Genomic DNA, 16,047 nt, shown 5'->3' with positions numbered 1-16,047 from the left:
GTAACCAGGAGGTAGCCTAATGGTTAGAGTGTTGGACTAGTAACCAGCATGTAGCCTAGTGGTTAGAGGCAGGTAGCCTAGTGGTTAGAGCGTTGGACTAGTAACCAGCAGGTAGCCTAGTGGTTGGAGCGTTGGACTAATAACCAAAAGGTTGCTGGATCAAATCCCAGAGCTGACAAGGTAAAAATCTGTTGTTCTGCCCCCTGAACAAGGCAGTTAACCCACTGTTCCCCGGTAGGCCGTCATTGTAAATAAGAATTTGTTCTTAACTGACTTGCCTAGTTAAATAAATAGGAGATATGGTGGAGGGAAAAAGTTCCTTATGCTTATTATTGGCTCAGATTGTGATGTCAATTTCTGGCATTTCTGCTCCCGTGTCTTAGGTGGATAACCAGGCCACAACCAACAGACTGATCAATTATATGTGAAGGAGATGTGTCGCACTGTATGAGGCAAAGTCAGATACTGACTGGCTATCTTTTATTTCTCTGTGTCTCTGTGACCAACAGATCTGTATTCCCAGTGACGTAAAATAGATCAGGGCCTGATGAACTGATTCCGATGGAATGTTAGAAGTTGTTGCATGTTGTGTTTATATTTCTGTCCAATGTAAACAGTTCAGTGTAGATGGTTCAGTGTAAATGGTTCAGTGTAGATGGTTCAGTGTAGATGGTTCAGTGTAAATGGTTCAGTGTAGATGGTTCAGTGTAGATGGTTCAGTGTAGATGGTTCAGTGTAAATGGTTCAGTGTAGATGGTTCAGTGTAGATCGCTGCAGTGTAGATGGTTCAGTGTAAACAGTTCAGTGTAGATGGTTCAGTGTAAATGGTTCAGTGTAGATGGTTCAGTGTAGATGGTTCAGTGTAGATCGCTGCAGTGTAGATGGTTCAGTGTAAACAGTTCAGTGTAGATGGTTCAGTGTAAATGGTTCAGTGTAGATGGTTCAGTGTAGATGGTTCAGTGTAGATGGTTCAGTGTAGATCGCTGCAGTGTAGATGGTTCAGTGTAAACAGTTCAGTGTAGATGGTTCAGTGTAAATGGTTCAGTGTAGATGGTTCAGTGTAGATGGTTCAGTGTAGATGGTTCAGTGTAAATGGTTCAGTGTAGATGGTTCAGTGTAGATGGTTCAGTGTAGATGGTTCAGTGTAGATGGTTCAGTGTAAATGGTTCAGTGTAAATGGTTCAGTGTAAATGGTTCAGTGTAGATGGTTCAGTGTAAATGGTTCAGTGTAGATGGTTCAGTGTAAATGGTTCAGTGTAAATGGTTCAGTGTAAATGGTTCAGTGTAAATGGTTCAGTGTAGATCGCTGCAGTGTAAATGGTTCAGTGTAGATCGCTGCAGTGTAAATGGTTCAGTGTAGATCGCTGCAGTGTAAATGGTTCAGTGTAAATGGCTCAGTGAGATGCCTTATTCAACCTGGTGGTGCTGCGATGCCTTATTCAACCTGGTGGTGCTGCGATGCCTTATTCAACCTGGTGGTGCTGCGATGCCTTATTCAACCTGGTGGTGCTGCGATGCCTTATTCAACCTGGTGGTGCTGCGATGCCTTATTCAACCTGGTGGTGCTGCGATGCCTTATTCAACCTGGTGGTGCTGCGATGCCTTATTCAACCTGGTGGTGCTGCGATGCCTTATTCAACCTGGTGGTGCTGCGATGCCTTATTCAACCTGGTTGTGTTGAGTGGCTGCTTCCCTAATAACTATAGGGGACTGTGTCACCAGTAACATGGGGAAACTGTTCTGCTGTAAATCTCAATGACCGACCTTCCTCGCACAATGCTTTCTACATAAAACACAGAACAGACCACATACACTAATAAACCAGCATCTTCATCAGAAAAGCATTGTTGGTAAAAACAAAAAAAAATGTATTGTTGATTTTAAGAATGCTTTTGATTCCATACGACATGATGGATTAGATTACAAAACCCTTCAAACAGCATTGTGGGTAAAGTACACTACATCATACTATCTATTTACTCCTTAACAACATGTAGTATTAAACTGAACAATAAAAGGGTTTTGGGCGAGGGGTGAGACAAGGGTGCAGTTTAAGTCCAACCCTGTTCAACATCTACGTCAACGAACCAGCAGTGTTGTTGGACTGATCTGCAGCCCCTGGACTGCCCCTCAAAGAGGTCAGATTCCTGCTCTACCCAGACCACCTTGTCCTACCGTCCCCAACGGATCAGGGTCTACCCAGATGACCTACTGTCCCCAACAGATCAAGGTCTACCCAGATGACCTACTGTCCCCAACAGATCAAGGTCTACCCAGATGACCTACTGTCCCCAACAGATCAAGGTCTACCCAGATGACCAACTGTCCCCAACAGATCAAGGTCTACCCAGATGACCTACTGTCCCCAACAGATCAAGGTCTAGCCAGATGACCTACTGTCACCAACAGATCAAGGTCTACCCAGATGACCTACTGTCCCCAACAGATCAAGGTCTACCCAGATGTCCTACCGCCCCAACAGATCAAGGTCTACCCAGATGACCTACTGTCCCCAACAGATCAAGGTCTACCCAGATGTCCTACCGCCCCAACAGATCAGTGTCTACCCAGATGACCTACTGTCCCCAACAGATCAAGGTCTACCCAGATGTCCTACCGCCCCAACAGATCAGTGTCTACCCAGATGACCTCCTGTCCCCACAGATCAGTGTCTACCCAGATGACCTCCTGTCCCCACAGATCAGTGTCTACCCAGATGACCTCCTGTCCCCACAGATCAGTGTCTACCCAGATGACCTCCTGTCCCCACAGATCAGTGTCTACCCAGATGACCTCCTGTCCCCACAGATCAGTGTCTACCCAGATGACCTCCTGTCCCCACAGATCAGTGTCTACCCAGATGACCTCCTGTCCCCACAGATCAGTGTCTACCCAGATGTCCTACCGCCCCAACAGATCAGTGTCTACCCAGATGACCTCCTGTCCCCACAGATCTAGGGTCTACCCAGATGACCTCCTGTCCCCACAGATCTAGGGTCTACCCAGATGACCTCCTGTCCCCACAGATCTAGGGTCTACAGGAGCAAGTTCAAATTCTTTTGGAATACAACATAACCTGAACACTCAACCTCAATTTACAGAAAACTACCGTGGTGATTTTACAGAAAAAGGCCAGGAATCAGAGCTGCAGACACCCCTTCAAATGAGGAAATACCATGTTTGGACATGTCCAATGGTACAAATACCTGGGCCTAAACGTCAGCGCCCACTACCTGGGCCTAAACGTCAGTGCCCACTACCTGGGCCTAAACGTCAGTGCCCACTACCTGGGCCTAAACGTCAGTGCCAACTACCTGGGCCTAAACGTCAGTGCCCACTACCTGGGCCTAAACGTCAGTGCCCACTACCTGGGCCTAAACGTCAGTGCCCACTACCTGGGCCTAAACGTCAGTGCCCACTACCTGGGCCTAAACGTCAGTGCCCACTACCTGGGCCTAAACGTCAGTGCCCACTACCTGGGCCTAAACGTCAGTGCCCACTACCTGGGCCTAAACGTCAGTGCCCACTACCTGGGCCTAAAGGTCAGTGCCCACTACCTGGGCCTAAACGTCAGTGCCCACTACCTGGGCCTAAACGTCAGTGCCCACTACCTGGGCCTAAACGTCAGTGCCCACTACCTGGGCCTAAACGTCAGTGCCAACTACCTGGGCCTAAACGTCAGTGCCCACTACCTGGGCCTAAACGTCAGTGCCCACTACCTGGGCCTAAACGTCAGTGCCCACTACCTGGGCCTAAACGTCAGTGCCCACTACCTGGGCCTAAACGTCAGTGCCCACTACCTGGGCCTAAACGTCAGTGCCCACTACCTGGGCCTAAACGTCAGTGCCCACTACCTGGGCCTAAACGTCAGTGCCCACTACCTGGGCCTAAACGTCAGTGCCAACTACCTGGGCCTAAACGTCAGTGCCCACTACCTGGGCCTAAACGTCAGTGCCCACTACCTGGGCCTAAACGTCAGTGCCCACTACCTGGGCCTAAACGTCAGTGCCAACTACCAGGGCCTAAACGTCAGTGCCCACTACCTGGGCCTAAACGTCAGTGCCCACTACCTGGGCCTAAACGTCAGTGCCCACTACCTGGGCCTAAACGTCAGTGCCCACTACCTGGGCCTAAACGTCAGTGCCCACTACCTGGGCCTAAACGTCAGTGCCCACTACCTGGGCCTAAACGTCAGTGCCCACTACCTGGGCCTAAACGTCAGTGCCCACTACCTGGGCCTAAACGTCAGTGCCAACTACCTGGGCCTAAACGTCAGTGCCCACTACCTGGGCCTAAACGTCAGTGCCCACTACCTGGGCCTAAACGTCAGTGCCCACTACCTGGGCCTAAACGTCAGTGCCCACTACCTGGGCCTAAACGTCAGTGCCCACTACCTGGGCCTAAACGTCAGTGCCCACTACCTGGGCCTAAACGTCAGTGCCCACTACCTGGGCCTAAACGTCAGTGCCCACTACCTGGGCCTAAACGTCAGTGCCACTACCTGGGCCTAAACGTCAGTGCCCACTACCTGGGCCTAAACGTCAGTGCCCACTACCTGGGCCTAAACGTCAGTGCCCACTACCTGGGCCTAAACGTCAGTGCCAACTACCAGGGCCTAAACGTCAGTGCCCACTACCTGGGCCTAAACGTCAGTGCCCACTACCTGGGCCTAAACGTCAGTGCCCACTACCTGGGCCTAAACGTCAGTGCCCACTACCTGGGCCTAAACGTCAGTGCCCACTACCTGGGCCTAAACGTCAGTGCCCACTACCAGGGCCTAAACGTCAGTGCCCACTACCTGGGCCTAAACGTCAGTGCCCACTACCTGGGCCTAAACGTCAGTGCCACTACCTGGGCCTAAACGTCAGTGCCCACTACCTGGGCCTAAACGTCAGTGCCCACTACCTGGGCCTAAACGTCAGTGCCCACTACCTGGGCCTAAACGTCAGTGCCCACTCCTGGGCCTAAACGTCAGTGCCCACTACCTGGGCCTAAACGTCAGTGCCCACTCCTGGGCCTAAACGTCAGTGCCCACTACCTGGGCCTAAACGTCAGTGCCCACTACCTGGGCCTAAACGTCAGTGCCCACTACCTGGGCCTAAACGTCAGTGCCCACTACCTGGGCCTAAACGTCAGTGCCCACTACCTGGGCCTAAACGTCAGTGCCCACTACCTGGGCCTAAACGTCAGTGCCCACTACCTGGGCCTAAACGTCAGTGCCCACTACCTGGGTGCCCACTACCAGGGCCTAAACGTCAGTGCCCACTACCTGGGCCTAAACGTCAGTGCCCACTACCTGGGCCTAAACGTCAGTGCCAACTACCAGGGCCTAAACGTCAGTGCCCACTACCTGGGCCTAAACGTCAGTGCCAACTACCTGGGCCTAAACGTCAGTGCCAACTACCTGGGCCTAAACGTCAGTGCCCACTACCTGGGCCTAAACGTCAGTGCCCACTACCTGGGCCTAAACGTCAGTGCCCACTACCTGGGCCTAAACGTCAGTGCCCACTACCTGGGCCTAAACGTCAGTGCCCACTACCTGGGCCTAAACGTCAGTGCCCACTACCTGGGCCTAAACGTCAGTGCCCACTACCTGGGCCTAAACGTCAGTGCCCACTACCTGGGCCTAAACGTCAGTGCCAACTACCTGGGCCTAAACGTCAGTGCCCACTACCTGGGCCTAAACGTCAGTGCCAACTACCTGGGCCTAAACGTCAGTGCCCACTACCTGGGCCTAAACGTCAGTGCCCACTACCTGGGCCTAAACGTCAGTGCCCACTACCTGGGCCTAAACGTCAGTGCCCACTACCTGGGCCTAAACGTCAGTGCCCACTACCTGGGCCTAAACGTCAGTGCCCACTACCTGGGCCTAAACGTCAGTGCCCACTACCTGGGCCTAAACGTCAGTGCCCACTACCTGGGCCTAAACGTCAGTGCCCACTACCTGGGCCTAAACGTCAGTGCCCACTACCTGGGCCTAAACGTCAGTGCCCACTACCTGGGCCTAAACGTCAGTGCCCACTACCAGGGCCTAAACGTCAGTGCCCACTACCTGGGCCTAAACGTCAGTGCCCACTACCTGGGCCTAAACGTCAGTGCCAACTACCTGGGCCTAAACGTCAGTGCCCACTACCTGGGCCTAAACGTCAGTGCCAACTACCTGGGCCTAAACGTCAGTGCCAACTACCTGGGCCTAAACGTCAGTGCCCACTACCTGGGCCTAAACGTCAGTGCCCACTACCTGGGCCTAAACGTCAGTGCCCACTACCTGGGCCTAAACGTCAGTGCCAACTACCTGGGCCTAAACGTCAGTGCCAACTACCTGGGCCTAAACGTCAGTGCCCACTACCTGGGCCTAAACGTCAGTGCCCACTACCTGGGCCTAAACGTCAGTGCCCACTACCTGGGCCTAAACGTCAGTGCCCACTACCTGGGCCTAAACGTCAGTGCCAACTACCTGGGCCTAAACGTCAGTGCCAACTACCTGGGCCTAAACGTCAGTGCCCACTACCTGGGCCTAAACGTCAGTGCCCACTACCTGGGCCCAAGCGTCAGTGCCCACTACCTGGGCCCAAACGTCAGTGCCCACTACCTGGGCCTAAACGTCAGTGCCCACTACCTGGGCCTAAACGTCAGTGCCAACTACCTGGGCCTAAACGTCAGTGCCCACTACCTGGGCCTAAACGTCAGTGCCCACTACCTGGGCCTAAACGTCAGTGCCCACTACCTGGGCCTAAACGTCAGTGCCCACTACCTGGGCCTAAACGTCAGTGCCAACTACCTGGGCCTAAACGTCAGTGCCCACTACCTGGGCCTAAACGTCAGTGCCAACTACCTGGGCCTAAACGTCAGTGCCCACTACCTGGGCCTAAACGTCAGTGCCCACTACCTGGGCCTAAACGTCAGTGCCCACTACCTGGGCCTAAACGTCAGTGCCCACTACCTGGGCCTAAACGTCAGTGCCCACTACCTGGGCCTAAACGTCAGTGCCCACTACCTGGGCCTAAACGTCAGTGCCCACTACCTGGGCCTAAACGTCAGTGCCAACTACCTGGGCCTAAACGTCAGTGCCAACTACCTGGGCCTAAACGTCAGTGCCCACTACCTGGGCCTAAACGTCAGTGCCCACTACCTGGGCCTAAACGTCAGTGCCAACTACCTGGGCCTAAACGTCAGTGCCCACTACCTGGGCCTAAACGTCAGTGCCCACTACCTGGGCCTAAACGTCAGTGCCAACTACCTGGGCCTAAACGTCAGTGCCAACTACCTGGGCCTAAACGTCAGTGCCCACTACCTGGGCCTAAACGTCAGTGCCAACTACCTGGGCCTAAACGTCAGTGCCAACTACCTGGGCCTAAACGTCAGTGCCCACTACCTGGGCCTAAACGTCAGTGCCCACTACCAGGGCCTAAACGTCAGTGCCAACTACCTGGGCCTAAACGTCAGTGCCAACTACCTGGGCCTAAACGTCAGTGCCCACTACCTGGGCCTAAACGTCAGTGCCCACTACCTGGGCCTAAATGTCAGTGCCAACTACCTGGGCCTAAACGTCAGTGCCAACTACCAGGGCCTAAACGTCAGTGCCCACTACCTGGGCCTAAACGTCAGTGCCCACTACCTGGGCCTAAACGTCAGTGCCAACTACCAGGGCCTAAACGTCAGTGCCCACTACCTGGGCCTAAACGTCAGTGGACGGTGGATTTGGTGAATGCACTAACAGAAAAACCTGCAAAGCATTTTACTCCATACAGATCCTAACCAAATACAGGCTCAGTGAACACCAATTGGCTATGAAAAAAGGGAGACAAAAAGACATGGCTACCCAAAGAGGAGCATCTATGTGATCACTGCACGACAGCGGAGGTAGATACAGAGATGCACTTTTTCCTCTACTGTTGAGAAATACTCATAAGAGATATTTGTTCAAGAAAATATCTCAATCAATTCCCAATTTCTGTCAATTTACTAATGACATCTCCCTCACCCAGAATAATTCCTGTCTAGGCAGCAGCTACTCTTCCTGGGGTTTATTATGGATCCCCATTAGTTCCTGTCAAGGCAGCAGCTACTCTTCCTGGGGTTTATTATGGGTCCCCATTAGTTCCTGTCAAGCAGCAGCTACTCTTCCTGGGGTTTATTATGGATCCCCATTAGTTCCTGCCAAGGCAGCAGCTACTCTTCCTGGGGTTTATTATGGATCCCTATTAGTTCCTGCCAAGGCAGCAGCTACTCTTCCTGGGGTTTATTATGGATCCCCATTAGTTCCTGCCAAGGCAGCAGCTACTCTTCCTGGGGTTTATTATGGATCCCCATTAGTTCCACTCTTCCTGGGGACCTCTTGTGAGGTATGTATGGGGTGTCTGAGCTGTGTGCCAGTAGTTCAAACAGACAGCTTATACCTTTCACAAATACAAGTAGCGATGAAGTCAACCTCTCCTCCATTTTGAGCTAGGAGAGACTGACATGCACATTATTCATGTTAGCTCTCTGTGTATATTTAAAGGCAGCTATGATCAGTGTACTATATTACATATTACATCACTAAAAATTACAACCATTACATTACCGTGTAGTTTACCAATAAAATGGTCTGATGATGATGTGGATGTACTCCGTATACAGTATCCCAAAATAAATAAATGATCTCACTCCAATACATTTTAATAGAAAGTCAGCAAAAAATAGATAAGCTCTGCAACCTGTCTATTTTCAGGAAAATCATCCTGATGAACTCTTTGGTCGTATCCCAGTTTACCCTGATTAACTCTTTAGTCATATCCCAGTTTACCATTATTAACTCTTTAGTCATATCCCAGTTTACCATGATTAACTCTTTAGTCATATCCCAGTTTACCCTGATTAACTCTTTAGTCATATCCCAGTTTACCATTATTAACTCTTTAGTCATATCCCAGTTTACCATGATTAACTTTTACATATCCCATTATATCCCAGTTTACCCTGATTAACTCTTTAGTCAGTTTACCAGTTTATGGTCATATCCCAGTTTACCATTATTAACTCTTTAGTCATATCCCAGTTTACCATTAAAACTCTTTAGTCATATCCCAGTTTACCATGATTAACTCTTTAGTCATATCCCAGTTTACCCTGATTAACTCTTTAGTCATATCCCAGTTTACCCTGATTAACTCTTTAGTCATATCCCAGTTTACCATTATTAACTCTTTAGTCATATCCCAGTTTACCATTATTAACTCTTTAGTCAACCCAGTTTTTATTAACTCTTTAGTCATATCCCAGTTTACCATTATTAACTCTTTAGTCATATCCCAGTTTACCATTATTAACTCTTTAGTCATATCCCAGTTTACCATTATTAACTCTTTAGTCATATCCCAGTTTACCATTATTAACTCTTTAGTCATATCCCAGTTTACCATTATTAACTCTTTAGTCATATCCCAGTTTACCCTGATTAACTCTTCAGTCATAGTCATATCCCAGTTTACCATTATTAACTCTTTAGTCATATCCCAGTTTACCCTGATTAACTCTTTAGTCATATCCCAGTTTACCAGTTTAACTCTTTAGTCATATCCCAGTTTACCACTTAACTCTTTAGTCATATCCCAGTTTACCATTATTAACTCTTTAGTCATATCCCAGTTTACCATTATTAACTCTTTAGTCATATCCCAGTTTACCATTATTAACTCTTTAGTCATATCCCAGTTTACCATTATTAACTCTTTAGTCATATCCCAGTTTACCATTATTAACTCTTTAGTCATATCCCAGTTTACCCTGATTAACTCTTTAGTCATATCCCAGTTTACCATTATTAACTCTTTAGTCATATCCCAGTTTACCATTATTAACTCTTTAGTCATATCCCAGTTTACCATTATTAACTCTTTAGTCATATCCCAGTTTACCATTATTAACTCTTTAGTCATATCCCAGTTTACCATTATTAACTCTTTAGTCATATCCCAGTTTACCCTGATTAACTCTTCAGTCATATCCCAGTTTACCATTATTAACTCTTTAGTCATATCCCAGTTTACCATTATTAACTCTTTAGTCATATCCCAGTTTACCATTATTAACTCTTTAGTCGTATCCCAGTTTACCCTGATTAACACTTCAGTCATATCCCAGTTTACTTATGGTCTTGCCTACACCTAGCAATTGTTTTTATTTTTAAATAGATTTTATTTTTTCATTTTATTTGGAATGGCAAGCCAGACAAGTCTATTTATACAATGAATATGAATTCGGAGGGCAGAAAGTATTAAATATTAAAGCACTAGACTTCTCACTAAAGGTTTCAGTCATACCGAAATCCAAACTGGTTCTCTAGCAAATAGTAAGAATGTCTCACCCCATGTACAAGAATGGGCTTTTCCCTTTGTTCAGATTACAACCTCTCCCTTTGTTCAGATTACAACCTCTCCCTTTGTTCAGAGTACAACCTCTCCCTTTGTTCAGAGTACAACCTCTCCCTTTGTTCAGAGTACAACCTCTCCCTTTGTTCAGAGTACAACCTCTCCCTTTGTTCAGAGTACAACCTCTCACTTTGTTCAGAGTACAACCTCTCACTTTGTTCAGAGTACAACCTCTCACTTTGTTCAGAGTACAACCTCTCACTTTGTTCAGAGTACAACCTCTCACTTTGTTCAGAGTACAACCTCTCCCTTTGTTCAGAGTACAACCTCTCCCTTTGTTCAGAGTACAACCTCTCACTTTGTTCAGAGTACAACCTCTCACTTTGTTCAGAGTACAACCTCTCACTTTGTTCAGAGTACAACCTCTCACTTTGTTCAGAGTACAACCTCTCACTTTGTTCAGAGTACAACCTCTCCCTTTGTTCAGATTACAACCTCTCCCTTTGTTCAGATTACAATCTCTCCCTTTGTTCAGATTACAACCTCTCCCTTTGTTCAGATTACAACCTCTCCCTTTGTTCAGATTACAACCTCTCCCTTTGTTCAGATTACAACCTCTCCCTTTGTTCAGATTACAACCTATCCCTTTGTTCAGATTACAACCTCTCCCTTTATTCAGATTGCAACCTCTCCCTTTGTTCAGAGTACAACCTCTCCCTTTGTTTAGATTACAACCTCTCCCTTTATTCAGATTACAACCTCTCCCTTTATTCAGAGTACAACCTCTCACTTTGTTCAGAGTACAACCTCTCCCTTTGTTCAGATTACAACCTTTCCCTTTGTTCAGATTACAACCTCTCCCTTTGTTCAGATTACAACCTCTCCCTTTATTCAGATTACAACCTCTCCCTTTGTTCAGAGTACAACCTCTCCCTTTGTTTAGATTACAACCTCTCCCTTTGTTTAGATTACAACCTCTCCCTTTATTCAGATTACAACCTCTCCCTTTGTTCAGAGTACAACCTCTCCCTTTGTTCAGAGTACAACCTCTCCCTTTGTTTAGATTACAACCTCTCCCTTTGTTCAGATTACAACCTCTCCCTTTGTTCAGATTACAACCTCTCCCTTTGTTCAGATTACAACCTCTCCCTTTATTCAGATTACAACCTCTCCCTTTGTTCAGAGTACAACCTCTCCCTTTGTTTAGATTACAACCCCTCCCTTTGTTTAGATTACAACCTCTCCCTTTATTCAGAGTACAACCTCTCCCTTTGTTTATTACAACCTCTCCCTTTGTTTAGATTACAACCTCTCCCTTTGTTTAGATTACAACCTCTCCCTTTGTTTAGATTACAACCTCTCCCTTTATTCAGATTACAACCTCTCCCTTTGTTCAGAGTACAACCTCTCCCTTTGTTCAGAGTACAACCTCTCCCTTTGTTTAGATTACAACCTCTCCCTTTATTCAGATTATAACCTCTCCCTTTTAGTTATTTGAAAAGGAAATCATCTCCCAACTATCGCTATTTTTAAAACAAGAAAGTTGGTTTGTTATTTCAATTTAATCCACCAGAAAAGAGAATACAAAGTGGTTAAACTCAAGTATACTAAATGATAATATATATATTTTTAAAGGTATAATCTTCATAAATAATATGATAAATAGGACTGGTGGAGTTGTCACACATGCAGCTAACACTGACATATGGAAATGTCTGCTCTACCCAAAATGACATCCATCTAAATGCAGCATTACTGCAAAAATGGAAGAGGCGAGTGGAAGGGGGGGGGGAAGTAAGGAATGTGTCTGTCAGTTCTGCGTTAAAGATAGTGATACATTTAAAAAAGTATACCAGTTTCATTTAAGGACCAACAAATTGACAGCTGTGCCATACAGATTGACAGCTGTGCCATACAGATTGACAGCTGTGCCATACAGATTGACAGCTGTGCCATACAGATTGCCACATAGTTTGGATGATTGTACCGATTCCATGGCACATGGTTTATGAATTGACATCTAAATCTAAATATATTTGTTTAACACTTTTTTGGTTACTACATGATTCCATATGTGATATTTCATAGTTTTGATGTCTTCACTATTATTCTACAATGTAGAAAAAAGTAAAAATAAAGAAAAACCCTTGAATGAGTAGGTGTTCTAAAAAAAATGGAATGGTAGTGTGTGTGTGTATATATATATATATATATATATATATATATACATATATACACATACATATAGGGGTCACTTAGAAATGTCCTGCTTTTTGAAAGAAAAGCAATTTTGTCCATTAAAATAACATCAAATTGATCAGAAATACAGTGTAGACATTGTTAATGTGGTAAATGACTATTGTAGCTGGAAACGGCTGATTTTTAATGGAATATCTACATAGGCGTAGAGAGGCCCATTATCAGCAACCATCACTCCTGTGTTCCAATGACACGTTGTGTTAGCTAATCCAAGTTGATCATTTTAAAAAGGCAAATTGATCATTAGAAAACCCTTTTGCAATTATGTTAGCACAGCTGAAAACTGTTGTTCTGATTAAAGAAGCAATAAAACGGGCCTTCTTTAGACTAGTTAAGTATCTGGAGCATCAGCATTTGTGGGTTCGATTTCAGGCTCAACATGGGCAGAAACAAAGACCTTTCTTCTGAAACTCATCAGTCTATTCTTGTTCTGAGAAATGAAGGCTATTCCATGCGAGAAATTGCCAAGAAACTAAAGACCTCGTACAGCGCTGTGTAGTACTTCCTTCACAGAACAGTGCAAACTGGCTCTAACCAGAATAGAAAGAAGAGCGGGAGGCCCCGGTGCACAACTGAGCAAGAGGACAAGTACATTAGAGTATCTAGTTTGAGAAACAGACGCCTCACGTGTCCTCAACTGGCAGCTTCACTAAATAGTACCCACAAAACACCAGTCTCAACGTCAACGTTGAAGAGGTGACTCTGGGATGCTGGCCTTCTAGGCAGAGTTGCAAAGAAAAAGCCATATCTCAGACTGGCCAATGAAAAGAAAAGATTAAGATGGGAAAAAGAACACAAACTGGACGGAGATACATGTCATGAATAGTGAGTAACAATGTGTCTTCCTGAACGTGTGTGTGTGTGTGTGTGTGTACCCAGTATGTGGATGAGCTGTGTGTGTGTGTGTGTACCCAGTATGTGGTTGAGCTGTGTGTGTGTGTGTACCCAGTATGTGGTTGAGCTGTGTGTGTGTGTGTACCCAGTATGTGGTTGAGCTGTGTGTGTGTGTGTGTGTACCCAGTATGTGGTTGAGCTGTGTGTGTGTGTGTGTACCCAGTATGTGGTTGAGCTGTGTGTGTGTGTGTACCCAGTATGTGGTTGAGCTGTGTGTGTGTGTGTACCCAGTATGTGGTTGAGCTGTGTGTGTGTGTGTGTGTACCCAGTATGTGGTTGAGCTGTGTGTGTGTGTGTGTGTGTACCCAGTATGTGGTTGAGCTGTGTGTGTGTGTACCCAGTATGTGGTTGAGCTGTGTGTGTGTGTGTACCCAGTATGTGGTTGAGCTGTGTGTGTGGTGTGTGTGTGTGTGTGTGTGTGTGTGTGTGTGTACCCAGTATGTGGTTGAGCTGTGTGTGTGTGTGTATGTGGTTGAGCTGTGTGTGTGGTGTGTGTGTGTGTGTGTGTGTGTGTACCCAGTATGTGGTTGAGCTGTGTGTGTGTGTGGGTGTACCCAGTATGTGGTTGAGCTGTGTGTGTGTGTGTATGTACCCAGTATGTGGTTGAGCTGTGTGTGTGTGTTGAGCTGTGTGTGTGTGTACCCAGTATGTGGTTGAGCTGTGTGTGTGTGTGTGTACCCAGTATGTGGTTGAGCTGTGTGTGTGTGTGTGTGTGTGGTACCCAGTATGTGGTTGAGCTGTGTGTGTGTGTGTGTACCCAGTATGTGGTTGAGCTGTGTGTGTGTGTGTGTGTGTGTGTGTGTGTACCCAGTATGTGGTTGAGCTGTGTGTGTGTGTACCCAGTATGTGGTTGAGCTGTGTGTGTGTGTACCCAGTATGTGGTTGAGCTGTGTGTGTGTGTGTGTGTGTGTGTGTGTGTGTGTGTGTGTGTGTGTGTGTACCCAGTATGTGGTTGAGCTGTGTGTGTGGTGTGTGTGTGTGTGTGTGTACCCAGTATGTGGTTGAGCTGTGTGTGTGTGTGTGTGTATGTGGTTGAGCTGTGTGTGTGTGTACCCAGTATGTGGTTGAGCTGTGTGTGTGTGTACCCAGTATGTGGTTGAGCTGTGTGTGTGGTGTGTGTGTGTGTGTGTGTGTACCCAGTATGTGGTTGAGCTGTGTGTGTGTGTGTGTACCCAGTATGTGGTTGAGCTGTGTGTGTGTGTGTACCCAGTATGTGGTTGAGCTGTGTGTGTGTGTACCCAGTATGTGGTTGAGCTGTGTGTGTGTGTGTGTACCCAGTATGTGGTTGAGCTGTGTGTGTGTGTGTGTGTATGTGGTTGAGCTGTGTGTGTGTGTGTGTGTACCCAGTATGTGGTTGAGCTGTGTGTGTGTGTACCCAGTATGTGGCTGTGTGCTGTGTGTGTGTGTGTGTGTACCCAGTATGTGGTTGAGCTGTGTGTGTGTGTGTACCAGTATGTGGTTGAGCTGTGTGTGTGTGTGTGTGTGTGTGTGCCCAGTATGTGGTTGAGCTGTGTGTGTGTGTGTACCCAGTATGTGGTTGAGCTGTGTGTGTGTGTGTGTGTGTGCTGTGTGTGTGTGTGTGTATGTGGTGAGCTGTGTGTGTACCCAGTATGTGGTTGAGCTGTGTGTGTGTGTGTGTGTGTGTGTGTGTGTGTGTGTGTGTGTGTGTGTGTGCAGTGTATGTGGTGAGCTGTGTGTGTGTGTACCCAGTATGTGGTTGAGCTGTGTGTGGGTGTGTGTGGTGAGCTGTGTGTGTGTGTACCCAGTATGTGGTTGAGCTGTGTGTGTGGTGTGTGTGTGTGTACCCAGTATGTGGTTGAGCTGTGTGTGTGGTGTGTGTGGGTGTACCCAGTATGTGGTTGAGCTGTGTGTGTGTGTACCCAGTATGTGGTTGAGCTGTGTGTGTGTGTGTGTGTGTGTGTGTGTGTGTGTGTGTGTGTGTGTGTGGTGTACCCAGTATGTGGTTGTAGCTGTGTGTGTGTGTGTGTGTGTGTGTACCCAGTATGTGGTTGAGCTGTGTGTGTGTGTGTGCGTACCCAGTATGTGGTTGAGCGGTGTGTGTGTGTGTGTGTACCCAGTATGTGGTTGAGCAGTGTGTGTGTGTGTGTACCCAGTATGTGGTGAGCTGTGTGTGTGTGTGTGTGGTGTACCCAGTATGTGGTTGAGCTGTGTGTGTGGTGTGTGTGTGTGTACCCAGTATGTGGTTGAGCGGTGTGTGTGTGTGTGTGTATCCAACATGTGGTTGCGCTGTGTGTGTGCGTGTGTGCGTGTATGTGGTTGAGCTGTGTGTGTGGTGTGTGTGTGTGTACCCAGTATGTGGTTGAGCTGTGTGTGTGTGTATCCAACATGTGGTTGCGCTGTGTGTGTGTGTGTGTGTGTGTGTGTGTGCGTACCCAGTATGTGGTTGAGCTGTGTGTGGTGTGTGTGTGTGTGTGTGTATGTGGTGAGCTGTGTGTGGTGTGTGTGTGTGTGTGTGTGGTGTGTGCTGTGTGTGGTAGTGCGTACCCAGGGAAGATGTGGTTGAGCTGTGTGTGTGTGTGTG

General features: G+C 47.3%; 1 protein-coding gene across 1 annotated transcript in view; it reads right to left on the bottom strand.

Annotated features, from left to right (window-relative positions):
* Positions 1-16,047, bottom strand: part of LOC112262493 (mitogen-activated protein kinase 1) — a gene marked incomplete in the record, with an annotated part of 65,758 nt that overhangs the window by 17,117 nt on the left and 32,594 nt on the right.

This window comes from Oncorhynchus tshawytscha, linkage group LG12 (genome assembly GCF_018296145.1).
Source record: "Oncorhynchus tshawytscha isolate Ot180627B linkage group LG12, Otsh_v2.0, whole genome shotgun sequence".
NCBI lineage: Eukaryota > Metazoa > Chordata > Actinopteri > Salmoniformes > Salmonidae > Oncorhynchus > Oncorhynchus tshawytscha.
This window is presented reverse-complemented; position numbering and strand designations above follow the sequence as displayed.